This window comes from Microcaecilia unicolor, chromosome 7 (genome assembly GCF_901765095.1).
Source record: "Microcaecilia unicolor chromosome 7, aMicUni1.1, whole genome shotgun sequence".
NCBI classification, from domain to species: domain Eukaryota; kingdom Metazoa; phylum Chordata; class Amphibia; order Gymnophiona; family Siphonopidae; genus Microcaecilia; species Microcaecilia unicolor.
Genome location: NC_044037.1, coordinates 87,525,690 through 87,541,842, shown reverse-complemented (window position 1 = coordinate 87,541,842; position 16,153 = coordinate 87,525,690). Strand labels below are relative to the sequence as shown.

The 16,153-nt window shown below is 47.1% G+C and overlaps 1 protein-coding gene across 1 annotated transcript in view; it reads right to left on the bottom strand.

Annotated features, from left to right (window-relative positions):
- The window catches only part of PHKA1 (phosphorylase kinase regulatory subunit alpha 1), a 434,625-nt gene that overhangs the window by 248,213 nt on the left and 170,259 nt on the right, over positions 1-16,153 (bottom strand).

The following is a 16,153-nucleotide window of genomic DNA, read 5'->3' as shown; positions in this document are numbered from 1 at the left end:
CCATTGCACACCCTCTCCAACATTGATCAGACCCTTTCCCATACATTTTTACCAATCTCTTTGGGGTATAATACCATTGATACAATATTTTATAGCTGTTTTCAGTGAGGGAACTGGAGACAGAGGCATGTAACATTTGTTCTAAAGCTTTTTCCCATTGGGTCTTATCTAGGGTTATCTGTAGGTCCCGCTCCCATCGTTGTATATAGTATTGTATTGGGGCTTGATCAGCAAGTAGGGCCCCATATAGGCGAGATACACATCCCCTATGACTGCCCGCCCTCATTGCTTTTTCTATATCTACCTCCTCCCGAACCAGTTCTGTCTTTGCCTTCCTATTTATATAATCTCTAAATCGTTGGTAATGGAACAGGTGGGAGGATTACCATAGTCCTCCTGTAGTTCCTCAAATGGGATCACTTGATCATCTTCCCACAATTGACTTAGTGTGACAAGACCCCTCCTTTCCCAGTGGCCATAGAGAGGGTTGTCTATCCCCAACGGGCTTCCCGGGGCAGTTTTTATTGTCATCTGTTGAAAGTGTAGTCTGTTGGGTAGAGTCTTTTGCCTGACCGCCCACCATGTTTGCAAGGGGTATTGCACTGCCAGTGGGGCTTTCTTAATATAAGACTGGAATTGGCTCTTTGGTAGCCACAATATAGAGCGTAAGTTTGCTAGTCCCATCCAGTGTTGTTCCATTTGGACCCATGACTTAGTACTACCAGTGCTCCACTCCACTAATACTCGTAGTTGTGCTGCTTGGTGGTATAAAGCAAAATTTGGGACCCCCATTCCTCCTCTTTTTTTTGATTGGTACATAACAGCTGCACGCACCCGTGGCGGCTTATGCTGCCATATATAGGCGAAAACCTTTCTGTTAAGTTGTCGAAAAAATCCCTTCGGTACTGGTAATGGTAGTGCAAGGAACAGATATAAAAGCTTGGGCAAAATCATCATTTTTATGGCTGCCACACATCCCAACCAAGACAACTCTAACCCCTCCCATCTGTCAAGATCTCGAAAAAATTCTTTAAGCTTCTGGGGATAGTTAACTTGATGGAGGTCCGACATTTTGGGTGTTAATTGAATGCCCAGATATCGGAGGGACCGCTGGACCCATTTGATCTGAAATTGCTGTCGCAGTGAGGTTTCCTCCTCTGTCACCAGCCCCAATCCCAAGGCCTCAGACTTATCAATGTTCACCCGGAACCCGGACATATTGCCATATTGATTCAATTCTTGTAATATATACGGTAAAGACTCGCCTGGGTTAGTCACTGTTAATAAGATATCATCGGCGAATAACATGACTTTGTGTGTTAGATGCCCCACCTGAAGACCGTGTATGTGCGGGTGTTGACGTATGCATTGGGCCAAGGGCTCCATTGTTAGCGCAAACAGCAGTGGAGACAAGGCACATCCCTGACGGGTCCCACGTTCTAATGTTATTGGGTCAGAATTGGATCCATTGATTCTCAGTATTGCTAATGGCTGGGTATATAATAATTGGAGCCATATTATAAAACGCCCTGTAAATCCCATTCATTCTAGTACTGCAAACATAAAGGCCCAATTGACCCGATCAAATGCTTTTTCGGCGTCTAAAGATAGGAGCAACATTGGCTGTCTGGTGTTGGTTGCCTCATGAATCAAGTGGAGCGCCCTGCGGATGTTATCTATTGCTTGCCTTCCCATGATGAATCCCGCCTGGTCTTCTTGTACCAGCTTCGGCATGAGCCTTTGCAGTCTCTTAGCCAATATCTTAGTAAAAAGCTTATAATCCGATCCCAACAAGGAGATCGGACGGTAAGAACCACAATACTGTGGATCCTTTCCGGGTTTAGGCAAAACTACTACATTTGCTATCCGCCAAGTATAAAATAACTCCTCTTGGGTATCAAGCTCATTGAATGCTCGGACCAGTAAAGGGATTAAGAGCTTGCTAAATCGTTTATAAAATTTGTTTGTGAATCCATCTGGGCCCGGGGATTTACCGTTAGGCATATCGCTTATGGCCCACGCCACCTCATCTAATGTGATCGGTGCAGAGAGCGCCTCCGCCTCCACCACTGTCAATGTGGGAAGCGCCGCCTTTGCGAGGTACAGTGGTGGAAATAAGTATTTGATCCCTTGCTGATTTTGTAAGTTTGCCCACTGACAAAGACATGAGCAGCCCATAATTGAAGGGTAGGTTATTGGTAACAGTGAGAGATAGCACATCACAAATTAAATCCGGAAAATCACATTGTGGAAAGTATATGAATTTATTTGCATTCTGCAGAGGGAAATAAGTATTTAATCCCTCTGGCAAACAAGACCTAATACTTGGTGGCAAAACCCTTGTTGGCAAGCACAGCGGTCAGACGTCTTCTGTAGTTGATGATGAGGTTTGCACACATGTCAGGAGGAATTTTGGTCCACTCCTCTTTGCAGATCATCTCTAAATCATTAAGAGTTCTGGGCTGTCGCTTGGCAACTCGCAGCTTCAGCTCCCTCCATAAGTTTTCAATGGGATTAAGGTCTGGTGACTGGCTAGGCCACTCCATGACCCTAATGTGCTTCTTCCTGAGCCACTCCTTTGTTGCCTTGGCTGTATGTTTTGGGTCATTGTCGTGCTGGAAGACCCAGCCACGACCCATTTTTAAGGCCCTGGCGGAGGGAAGGAGGTTGTCACTCAGAATTGTACGGTACATGGCCCCATCCATTCTCCCATTGATGCGGTGAAGTAGTCCTGTGCCCTTAGCAGAGAAACACCCCCAAAACATAACATTTCCACCTCCATGCTTGACAGTGGGGACGGTGTTCTTTGGGTCATAGGCAGCATTTCTCTTCCTCCAAACACGGCGAGTTGAGTTCATGCCAAAGAGCTCAATTTTTGTCTCATCTGACCACAGCACCTTCTCCCAATCACTCTCGGCATCATCCAGGTGTTCACTGGCAAACTTCAGACGGGCCGTCACATGTGCCTTCCGGAGCAGGGGGACCTTGCGGGCACTGCAGGATTGCAATCCGTTATGTCGTAATGTGTTACCAATGGTTTTCGTGGTGACAGTGGTCCCAGCTGCCTTGAGATCATTGACAAGTTCCCCCCTTGTAGTTGTAGGCTGATTTCTAACCTTCCTCATGATCAAGGATACCCCACGAGGTGAGATTTTGCGTGGAGCCCCAGATCTTTGTCGATTGACAGTCATTTTGTACTTCTTCCATTTTCTTACTATGGCACCAACAGTTGTCTCCTTCTCGCCCAGCGTCTTACTGATGGTTTTGTAGCCCATTCCAGCCTTGTGCAGGTGTATGATCTTGTCCCTGACATCCTTAGACAGCTCCTTGCTCTTGGCCATTTTGTAGAGGTTAGAGTCTGACTGATTCACTGAGTCTGTGGACAGGTGTCTTTCATACAGGTGACCATTGCCGACAGCTGTCTGTCATGCAGGTAACGAGTTGATTTGGAGCATCTACCTGGTCTGTAGGGGCCAGATCTCTTACTGGTTGGTGGGGGATCAAATACTTATTTCCCTCTGCAGAATGCAAATAAATTCATATACTTTCCACAATGTGATTTTCCGGATTTAATTTGTGATGTGCTATCTCTCACTGTTACCAATAACCTACCCTTCAATTATGGGCTGCTCATGTCTTTGTCAGTGGGCAAACTTACAAAATCAGCAAGGGATCAAATACTTATTTCCACCACTGTAATTCTGGGCTTCCTGCGCATCTAAAGTCCCCTCCGTTTTGTATAGGGCTGTGTAAAAGTCTGAGAAGGCTGTCTTGATATCCTCTCGAGTTATGCATAGTTTCCCCTCCCTATTGAAGATGGAAGGTACTTGTGTATGGGTATATTGCTTTTTTAACTTAAATGCTAGTAATCGTGAAGCTTTATTCCCAAATTCGAAATGAGCTTGTCTCACCCTTTGGAGGTGCTCTGCTATCTCTGCCATTTGAATTTCCCTAAGCTCTGTCCGTAGTGTATGCATGCGGTGGTTTACAGCTCCCACCCCCGGGCACCCTGTAGATTGATCAGTGAGGTCTCTCAACTCCGCGTGTATTTGTTGGGTCCTCGCTCTTACCAGTTGTTCTAGGTGGATCTGTAAGGATATAACTTTTCCCCGGAGCACGGCCTTACATCCTTCCCAGAGGATCCCAGCCGATACTTCATTATTATCATTGATGTCAATGTACTCTCTAATATCCGCTTCTATCCTGGCAGCTATGACTGGGTCTGCTAATAGTTTGTCACTAAAGCGCCACTGTGGTGCCTCAGGGCTCATTACCTTCAATTTCAGCTCAAGTACGACTGGGGCATGGTCTGACCATGTCCTCGGATATATCTGAATATCGACAGCATTTGTCATTAATGTCAAGTGTCCCATCCAAAACTCTATGCGGGAATGAGAGTTGTGTACAGCTGAATAAAATGTATAACTTTTAGTTTGGGGGTTTCTGTGTCGCCAAATGTCTACCAATTGCCATTGTCTCATAAATTTATACAATTGGGATCGATCTGCTTGTGAATAGCGTATCCCTTGTGTAGAGTTATCTAGTGTTGGCTGTAGTGTGAGATTATAATCACCACCCATTAAAAGGGTCCCTTCAACATGTTTAGAGAGGAGCACTGATAGGTCCGAATAGAAGGCACCTTGTTGATCATTGGGAGCGTATATATTTAAAAGTGTCAACACCTCCCCTTCCACTTTTACAATCAGCAATAAATATCTACCCTCTTTGTCCCTTACTACTCGTTGCACCTGCCAGGGATATTTATGGGATAATACTATCAGGACTCCATTCTTTTTTCTTTCTGTGAGACATGATGCAAAAAATATTTGCTGCGATCTCATATTACTACACAGACGCTCTGCCTCCTGCAGTAAATGGGTCTCTTGAATAAATGTTATATCTGCATGGAGACGTTTTATCTCCTGAATCATGAGATGTCTCTTTCCTGGGGAATTAAGTCCCTTTACATTAAGGGTCATGCACTTGATAATACTCATCTCAACTGTGTGACAGTCTCTTCTGTCCCTCTTCCATTCCCAATCCTCTGGTCTATCCCCTCTTGAAAGTCCTGCTCCCTAACCTTCAGGCAATGTCGAATCTGATCTAATCTCCCCCCAACTAGAAACTCCCTTGCCCTCCCTTCCCCCTTTAAGACATCCCCGTAGTCAAAACACAAGGGTGTCATAGAGGGAAGTGACCCACCCCCCCACATATTATCGATTAACAATTTGTATCCCACTGCTTATATCAAAATAATGCTAGGTGCGCAACTGAAAGGCGCTTTTTGCATAGTAAATGATCATCACAGTACAAGATTCAATCTTACAGTCACTTTCTTGTGACTTATGGCTGATATCAACCATTGTTGTGCCTGTTCCTCCAGTCACTTCTTTGCTTTGTCCTCAGGTCTTCTTAGCTGAGTATCAGAGTGTTGTCGCTGTAGTCGGCCTTTTCCCGCTGTGACCCGCTGCCATCTTGGTCTGTCTCCAATTGATGGTACACGTTTCCTGGGGGTATTAACGTCTCCGCTGGGGCCTGCTTCCGGAAAGATGTGCGCTGCCTCTGCAATATCTCTTATTTGGCATTGCTTCCCCTCCTTGTAGAATCGCAACACAAAAGGGTGGCCCCAGCGATATTTAATCCCCTTGTCTGTCAAAAATTTCGTGAAGGGCCGGAGTTCTGCCCTTCTTTTCAAAGTAGCCGCAGCCAGGTCTTGGTAACATTCAATATGATATGAATCCCATTCAAATCCTGGCGTGGAACGTGCTGCCTGCATGATCTGTTCTTTTAATTTAAAATCACTAAAGCATGCAATAATATCTTTTGGGCGGTTTGATGCTAGAGTTCCTAGGGCTCTGTGGGCCCGCACCAGTTGGATTGTAGTAGGGTCTTTTGTGATTTGAATGTTCTGAAGCAGCGCACTCGCGATTTTTTGAACCGTCTGTTCACAATCTGTATAGTGTGGTGTGTCTGGAAGACCCCGAAATCGCACATTGCATCGGCGGCTCCGATTCTCAAGGTCTTCTATTTTATCCCAGACTTGTTGGGTGTCTTGTCGGGCCTCACGTTGCTGGGAATCGAGTGTCTGGATTAAATCTGTTTGCTCCTCCAGGCGGTCTTCTATTTCAGTTACTCGTAGGCCCAGCGCGCCTATTTCTCCGCGTAGCTCCGCCCCCATCGCGGCGATGTCTGCCCGCACTGCTGTAATTATCTCCGTTTTTATCTCTTGTAACCATCCCCGAATTTCTTGCATATTTGTGTCCTCCTGGATCCGTCCCTCCCCCGTAGCGAATAACGACGGGGAGAGCGGCGGGGGACTCCCCCCTCGGGATTCGGGCTGGCGATGTTCGGGGGCTGGCGTAGTTGAGCTCGCGGCTGGGCCCGTATACGCGAAAGTTTGTAAGTCGACCGCTGGGGCTTTCGAGGTCATCATATATCGCTTACCCCTAGTTTTAAACGCTGTTTTCTTGCGTTTCCCAGTCGCGTTTGCTGGTTCTTAATGCAGTGGGTTTCCTGATTGTTTGGGGCTGATCGGAGCTCGTGGCTCAGGCAGCCATTTCAGGTGGTGACGTCACTTCCTCCAACCCTCTGTACCTTTTCTAATTCCATTATATCTTTTTTGAGATGTGGCAACCAGAATTGAACACAATATTCAAGGTGTGGTCGCACCATGGAACAATACAAAGGCATTATAACGTCTAGATCCTTTTCTTGGTCGGTGACTCTTAAAGTGGAACCTTGCATTACGTAGCTATAATTCAGGTTCCTCTTTCCCACATGCATCACTTTGCATTTGCTCACATTAAATGTCATCTGCCATTTAGGCGCCCAGTTGCCCAGTCTCGTAAGCTCCTCTTGTAATTTTTCATAATCCTCCCACGATTTAACAACTTTGAATAACTTTGTGTCATCAGCAAATTTAATTACCTCACTATTTACTCCCATCTCTAGATCATTTATAAATATGTTAAAAAGCAGCAGTCCCAGCACTGACCCCTGGGGAACCCCACTATCTACCCTTCTCCATTGAGAATACTGACCATTTAACCCTACTCTCCGTTTTCTATCTTTTAACCAAATTTAGAGACCACTCGTGCGGTTGCATTATCCTGCTCAGCCTGTCGGCCAGCGTATTGTTTGTGCCCGACAGATAAGTGGCTCAAAGGAACATGCCGTGTTGGTGAGCCCAATGCCACATCCAGGTGGCCTCCTGACACAGAGTGTGTGATCCGGTGCCCCCCTGCTTGTTGGTATAATAAATTGCAACCTGATTGTCTGTCTGGATGAGAACAATTTGGTGAGATAGCCGATCTCTGAAAGCCTCCTGAGCGTTCCAGATCGCCAGAAGCTCCAGGAGGTTGATCTGAAGATTCATTTCCTGGGTGTACCAAACCCCTTGAGTGTGAAGCCCATCTACATGAGCTCCCCATCCCAGAAGAGATGCATCCATCGTAAGCACCTTTTGTGGCTGAGGAATTTGGAATGGAAGTCCCAGAGTCAAATTGGATCGAATTGTCCACCACTGAAGGAAGAGTACAAGCTCTGGGTACACTTGGATGACGTCTTCTAGACTCCCCGTGGCTTGATACCACTGAGAAGCCAGGGTCCATTGAGCTGATCTCAAGTGAAGATGGGTGTAACCATACAATGTGGAAGCTATGTGGCCCAACAATCTCAAAATCTGCCGAGCTGTGACCTGCTGAGAGGCAGAAACTTGGACGCCAGCGAGACAAGATTGTTCACTTTCATCTCCGGGAGGTAGGCTTGAACCCTCTGCATGTCAAGCAGGGCTCCTAAGAACTTCAATCGCTGGACAGGGAGGAGATGGGACTTGCGGAAGTTTAAAACGAACTCTAGTAGCTCGAGCACCTGAACAGTCACCCACATGGACTCCCGAGCACCATCCTCTGAGGTGCTCTTCACCAGCCAATCATTGAGATACAAGAACACATGGACTCCCAGTTTGCATAGCGATGCTACAACTACCACTAGACACTTGGCGACCCTGGGAGCTGAAGCGAAGCCAAAAGGCAGCACAAGATACTGAAAGTGATGTTTTCCCAGCCAAAATTGAAGATACGTCTGGTGGGCTGGAAGTATCGGGATGTGAATATATGCATCCTTTAAGTCCAGAGAGCACAGATAATCATTTTTCTGACTCATTGGGAGAAGGGTGCCCAGGGAAACCATCCCGAACTTTTCTTGGACTAGAAATTTGTTCATGGCCCTTAGGTCTAGGATGGGACGCATCCCCCCTTGTCTTCATCTGCACAAGGAAGTACCTGGAATAGAATCCCTGCCCTTCTTCCCCTGGTGGAACGGGTTCGACCACTTGGGCCTTTAGATGGGCGGAGAGTTCCACTGCAAGTATCTGCCTGTGCTGACAGCTGAATGAATGAGCTCTCGGTGGGCAATTTGGAGGTTTGAGATGCCAACTGAGGGCGTATCCGAGACGGACAATTTGAAGAACCCACCGGTTGGGGGTTATATGAGGCCACCTTTGGTGAAAAAGTTTTGGCCTCCCCCTGACTGGCAAGTCATCTGGGATGAACACTTTTATTGTGGGTATGCTCTGCTGGAGCAAACCAAATCTCATCCCTTGCTTTGACTGAGGAGTAGCAGGGGCCTTAGGCAAACACTGTTGACGTGAATGAGCGCACTGGGAATGAGCTTGAGTAGGCTGGCGAGCTGAAGGATTGTACCTATGCCTAGAATAGTGGAAGGGACCACTCTTTAGCTTGCCAAAAATCCTCCTAGCTGAGGAGGTAGATGGAGAAGGTGCCCGGTGGGAGAGACAAGAGATTGTATCTGTATGCTTCTTGATTTGGTCAGTGACCTCTTCAACCTTCTCTCCAAAAAGGTTATCCCCCCGCAAGGGGCATCCGCCAACCGCTGCTGAACAGAGTGGTCCAAGTCAGAAACACACAGCTATGAAAGTCTGCGCATTGCTATACGTTCAGCAGAGATCCTGGATGCCACATCAAAAGTATTGTAAATGCCCCTGGCCAAGAACTTTTGGCATGCCTTCTGCTGCTTGACCAACTGGTGAAAAGGCTCAGCATGCTCCGGAGCGTGCCCACCAAGTCCGACAGCTGTCGCACCAAGATTCGCAAGTAGGCACGCGTGAAGAGCTGGTAGGATTGTATACGGGAGATGAGCACAAGCCTGGTACATCTTCTTCTCAAAAGAATCCAGGGTTCTAGCTTCTCTGCCTGGGGGCACCGAGGAATAGTCCCTAGTACTCCTGGCTCTTTTGAGAGTGGTTTCCACCGCCATGGAATTGTGAGGCAAATGAAGCCCATCAAAACCAGATGTACCGTGGATCTGATACTGGGTGTCAATCTTCTTGGGCATAACAGGGACCGACAGAGGGGACTCCCAGTTCCTGACGAGGACTTTCTGGAGTACCTCGTGGAGAGGTGCAGTCACAGCCTACTTAGGAGAAGAGATGTATAGTCCAGGACCTCGAGCATCTTGGCCCTGGGCTCACCCTCCACTTCCAAAGGAAATGGAATGACATCAGCCATTTCCTTAAAAAAAGATGAAAATGAAAGACTCTCCGGCGGAAACAGTCTCCTTTCAGGTGGAGGGGAGGGTTCAGAGGGAATCCCATAAGACTCGTCCGAGGAAAAGTATCTGGAATCCTCCTCTGAATCCCATGAACACTCCTCCTCGGTGTCAGACTGTATCTCCCTATGGGACTGTTGAGACCAAACCTGTCGGTGCCAAGGATCCATGTCCTCGAGAGCGGAATCAAGAAGTCAACTCCCACCTCGACTCCAGCAAAGCTTCCTCCACAGAAGTCTTGCAAGGTCACTGCTTGAACTCTCAGCAGCCATTCTGAAGCAGCGCCGAGAGCAAGACAGGTCTGCAGCCACACTGGGCAAAAGAGGGGGCTCTTTCCTGCCCCGAACAGGCCACTAGACCACCAGGGCACTACAATAAGGTACAGGAGGGGAGGGGGTGAATGGAGTCATGTGGGTGGAGGGAGGCTGGAAAGAAGATTGAGGAGGGGATATACATGGGGGAGGGGGGGAGAGAGAGGGAATCTGGCTTTCTTGGGGAGGGGTCAAGATGACAGGGGGTGGAGGTGTGACTGGGGGCGGGGTGATATTTTACATAGTAACATAGTAGATGACGGCAGAAAAAGACCTGCACGGTCCATCCAGTCTGCCCAACAAGACAACTCATGTGTGCTACTTTTGTGTATACTCTACTTTGATTTGTACCTGTGCTCTTCAGGGCACAGACCGTATAAGTCTGCCCAGCACTATCCCTGCCTCCCACCACCGGCTCTGGCACAGACCGTATAAGTCTGCCCAGCGCTATCCCTGCCTCCCAACCTCCAGTCCCGCCGCCCACCACTGGCTCTGGCACAGACCGTATAAGTCTGCCCCGCACTATACCCGCCTCCCAACCTCCCGCCCCGCCTCCCACTACCGGCTCTTTTTTCTCACAGCAAATATGGTAACCATAGGCGACATCACTCGGTTGTTCTCAGTTTCCACATCTGCTGGTAGAAGGGCATATGGCTCTTTTTTCTCACAGCAAATATGGTAACCATAGGCGACATCACTCGGTTGTTCTCAGTTTCCACATCTGCTGGTAGAAGGGCATATGGCTCTTTTTTCTCACAGCAAATATGGTAACCATAGGCGACATTACTTCGTTGTTCTCAGTTTCCACATCTGCTGGTAGGAGGACATATGCCTCTTTGTAGGGAATGGTCGGGAGATAATAAGGAAACTACAGTGATTTTATGTGGATAAATGTTACACCATGGAGGTGCTTTTTAGAAGGGTTACGCATGTAAAAAAAATAAAATAAAATAAGAAAGAAAAAGAAAAAGTCATTTACATATGTAAAATCAGCATAGATGTATAAGTAGCAATTTTTAAAAAGGCGTTACTTATATGTATATGCAGGTGGTATGCACAATTTCAGACACCCTTAGAGCAAATAAATCAGTGAGAATCCAGACTCTTGGAGATAGATCCACTCTTCTCCTGTTTGAGTTTAAGCCCCCCCCCCCCCACCCTGCCCCTCTACCCACCCAACTCTTGATTGACACTTACAATATAGCCACCCTAACAAGCACTAATTATCACTTCTAAATCCACCCTATTACATTCTAAATCAATCCATTCATTTTTCCATTATATCCCAGCTTCTACTCTTCACTCCATTTCTATCCCACAATTTCACCTCTTCATAACACCTGTTCCTGTGCTCCAACATTCTAGTTCATCAACCTCATCTCTTCCACTGCTCTCTATGACCATGACTCCAGTGCACACTTTCTTCCTAATGCTGTCCCTTCCCAACCTGCTTCTTAGCCCGAAAACACTCCACGCTGCTGTAACACTTTACCCTCCCCCATCCCTCTCCACCTCACCATCTCTCCTATCCCCGTCCTTCTTCCTAGCTCTCAACCTCCAACATTTCCTTCCGGCCATTGACCCTTCCCCTTTCTTTTTAACCACATCCCGCCTTCGTCGCCCAGCCTCCCCTACCCTCCTCCGCACTCTCTTACTCCTCCTCCTCCTATCCGCTGGTGATGTCAATCCCAATCCAGGTCCCCCTCACTTGTCCTCACCCTCTCCTTGCAGACCATTCCGGAATCTCTCAAATCTTATCTCCATTCCCCTCCTCTCGCCCTCTTCCCTTCCCTTCTCATGTGCCCTCTGGAACACCCACTCTGTCTGCAACAAGCTCTCATTTACCCACGACCTCTTCATCTCCCGCTCCTGCCATCTGCTTGCCCTAACTGAAACCTGGCTCCCCCCTGATGACTCTGCCTCAGTCGCAACCCTATGCCACGGAGGTCATCTCTTCTCTCACACTCCTCGCTCAGCTGGCTGTGGTGGTGGCGTCGGATTCCTACTTTCACCCTCCTGCAAATTTCAACCTCTTCTCCCGCCTCAATCTCACTGTTTTTCCTCCTTTGAAGTCCACTCCATCCGCCTATTCGCTCCTCTGCCTCTCCGAGTAGCTGTCATCTATCGACCCCCTGATAAGTCTCTTTCCTCCTTTCTCACTGATTTTGATGCCTGGCTTTCATTCTTCAATGAGCCTTCATCTCCCTCCCTCATTCTTGGTGACTTCAACATTCATGTCGATGACCCCTCTGACTCTTATGCCTCTCAATTTCTCGCTTTAATATCATCCTACAATCTTCAACTGTGCTCCACTACCTCCACTCACCAGAATGGCCACTGTCTTGATCTTGTTCTCTCATCCAATTGCTCGCCCTCTAGTTTCTGTGCCTCACCTCTTCCCCTCTCTGATCACCATCTTATAACTTTCACTCTTAAACACCCTCCTCCCCAGTCTCGTCCAATTCTGACCAATACATTTAGAAATTTTCAAGCTATTAACCCTTCTACTCTGTCCTCCAATGTCTCAAATCTCTTTTCTGACGCTATGTCATCTGAGTCTGTCAATGAGGCTGTCTCTTCCTACAATGCTATTCTCTCTTCTGCTCTGAACACCCTTGCACCTCCCGTGTCTCGTCCTATCAGGCGTGCCAAACCCCAGCCATGGCTGACCGCTGACATCCGCTATTTACGTTCCTGTACCCGCGCTGCCGAACGCCTCTGGCTGAAATCCCGTACCCTTGCCGACTTCGTTCATTTCAAATTCATGCTGACCTCCTTCCGATCTGCCCTTTCACTTGCCAAACAGGACTACTACATCCAGCTGACCAACTCTCTTGGCTCTAACCCTCGCCTTCTCTTTGCCACGCTGAACTCCCTCCTTAAAGTGCCTTCGCCCCCTACTCTCCCTTCGCTTTCTCCTCAGACTCTAGCCGAGTACTTTCATGACAAGGTTCAAAAGATTAACCTTGAATTCTCAATCAAACCACCTCCACCCTCCCCTCCCCTAGTCCATTCCCCCAACCCTCCAACCCCTCCCTCCTTTTCCACCTTCACTGATGAGGAAACTGCACATCGTCTTTCCTCGTCCAAATGTACCACCTGCCCCTCTGATCCCATTCCCACTCACCTACTTAACACTATCTCCCCCACTGTTATCCCTTTTATCCGTCATATCCTCCATCTTTCGCTTTCCACTGCGATTGTTCCTGATGCCTTCAAACATGCTGTAGTCACACCGCTCCTTAAAAAACCTTCACTGGACCCTACCTGCCCCTCTAGCTATCGGCCCATCTCCCTCCTCCCTTTCCTCTCCAAGATACTTGAACGTGCTGTTCACTGCCGCTGCCTCGACTTCCTTTCATCTCGAGCTATTCATGAACCGCTCCAATCTGGCTTTCGCTCTCTTCACTCGACTGAAATGGCACTTGCCAAAGTCTCCAATGACCTGTTACCGGCCAAATCTAAAGGTCTCTACTCTATTCTCATCCTCCTCGACCTATCTGCTGCTTTTGATACCTTACTCCTTGATACATTATCCTCTCTTGGATTCCGGGGCCCTGTTCTTTCCTGGTTCTCTTCCTATCTCTCCCAACGTACTCTTAGCTTATACTCTGGTGGTTCCTTCTCCACATCTATCCCGCTAACAGTCGGTGTTCCCCAAGAATCTGTCCTAGGACCTCTCCTCTTCTCCATCTATACCTCTCCCCTTGGTGCTCTGATCTCATCCCATGGCTTTCAATACCACCTTTACGCTGATGATGCCCAGATCTACCTCTCCACACCGGATATCTCAGCTGAAATCCAGACCAAAGTATCGGCCTGCCTGTCTGACATCGCTGCCTGGATGTCTCGCCACCAACTGAAACTAAACATGACCAAAACTGAGCTTCTCCTCTTTCCCCCTAAACCTGCCTCTCCTCTCCCCCGTTCTCTATTTCAGTAGATAACACTCTCATCCTCCCTGTCCCGTCTGTGCGCAACCTTGGAGTCATCTTTGACTCCGCTCTCTCCTTCTCTGCTCATATTCAGCAGATTGCCAAAACCTGTCGTTTCTTTCTCTATAATATTAACAAAATTCGCCCTTTCCTCTCCGAGGACGCTACCAAAACCCTTACCCACACCCTTATCACCTCTCGCCTAGACTACTGCAATTTGCTTCTCGCTGGTCTCCCGCTCAGCCATCTATCTCCTCTTCAATCTGTCCAAAACTCTGCTGCGCGTCTTATATTCCGCCAGAGTCGCTATACTCTCGTTAGCCCTCTCCTCAAGTCGCTTCACTGGCTCCCTATCCGCTTCCGCATACGGTTCAAACTTCTCCTTTTGACCTACAAGTGCATCCACTCTGCAGCTCCTCAGTACCTTTCCGCTCTCATCTCTCCCTACACTCCTCCCCGTGAACTCTGTTCGCTTGGTAAATGTCTCCTGTCGTCCCCCTTCTCCCCCACTGCTAACTCCCGGCTCCGTTCCTTCTATCTCGCAGCTCCCTATGCCTGGAATAGACTCCCTGAGCCAGTACTTCAAGCTCAGTCTCTGGCTGTCTTCAAGTCTAGGCTTAAAGCCTACCTCTTTGCTACTGCTTTCGACTCCTAACCATGACTCTTTTACTCAACACCCTCACTTATCACCCCTACCACTGCAATTTCCCCACCCCTAGCTGTCTGTTCGTCTGTCCAATTTAGATTGTAAGCTCTGTTGAGCAGGGACTGTCTTTTCATTTTAATTTGTACAGTGCTGCGTAAGTCTAGTAGCGCTATAGAAATGTTTAATAGTAGTAGTAGTAGGTGTGGTATGGGCAGTCCTTGAAAGTATGTGTGTATTCTGTACTTTACAATGACAGTACCCATATACCTGGACAAATTTCATCACCAGCATTTACATCTACTATGAGTCATGCTTAACTGTCAGCTAATTCTTGTTTGGATTGGGGCTTTGGAGGAGAGCTTGATGGGGGAATTATGTTTACCTCTCTGGAGATTAAAAACACACTTCAAAAAATGCAAAACGTTTGAGTTTTGAAGCTCAGATCTTTAATTAGCTCCTCTAGACAAACAGCCTTGTAAAATCAGGCATTTACATGTACAAAGCCTCGCATAAAGCCATTCTTTATTTTGTACATATTTTTTGCAAAATGGCAGCTACCACTGTGCAAACCACTAAATATACGTATTTTTCCTGTAATTATCTATTTAGACAGATCTAGACAGAGAGCTAAATAGATAGATATAACAAAAGGCTCTGTGTTCAAGACAGCCTTTAGTAAAATACATATTTTGAATGGCCCCACTAAACGGCCCTTTTCCTGACCTAGATGACCTATACAAATTTAGGATGCATCTCCTCCAAGATAGGGTGGAGTTATTTGCAGCACAAAGAAGAATAATCAAAGTTTTTCACAAGGGTAAATGTTTGCTTACATGCTTAAAAACATGTTTTCATTATTACCCATCCCTCAGTGGGGATAAGAGTTTTATGTTTTGTGAATACATATTTTTACCCACAAAAGGAAAAAAAATGGAGTGGGGATAAGTCTCAAGTGTGAAACTACATGCAAACATTGCAGGATTTCAAATCTCCATGTGTACTTTCCCGCAAGCATTTTGGATCTGCTCCTATATAGTTGCAAAGAACACGTGCACCCTTTGTGTATGCTGGCTGGTCTTCAAAATAAAACTCTGCAATGCATTTCCCTCTGAAAATCAGCTTGCAGGCTCACAGAACGTTTTAAAATTGCCCTCAAAGGAATAAAGGTGAGCAACGAGTTTTGCCAACCAATTACTAAGCAGCAGATTGACAACCTTGCAGATTCAATTTTTCTAGCGTTATGAGTAATTCTCAATGTTTTCTACAATAGAGCCAGTAGCCATCTAAAACTCATCTTCACACAACTTGATAACCTATTCATTCTCACTGCTCCTTTTATATTGTACTTTAAAAATGTAAGGGAAAGGGAAGTGGAACTTGATACACCACCTTTCTGAGGTTTTTGCAACTACATTCAAAGTGGTTTACATATATTCAGGTACTTATTTTGTACCAAGGGCAATGGAGGGTTAAGTGACTTGCCCAGAGTCACAAGGAGCTGCAGTGGGAATTGAACTCAGTTCCCCAGGATCAAAGTCCACTGCACTAACCACTAGGCTACTCCTCTGTTGACAATGAGGTACTCTAGGATGGTTAGGCCCCAGAAGTTCTGATCACTCTAGTAACTTCCTGAGCCCCTACGTCTTGCCCCATCCTTGGCCACCTTTAAATCTAGACTGAAAGCCCACCTCTTT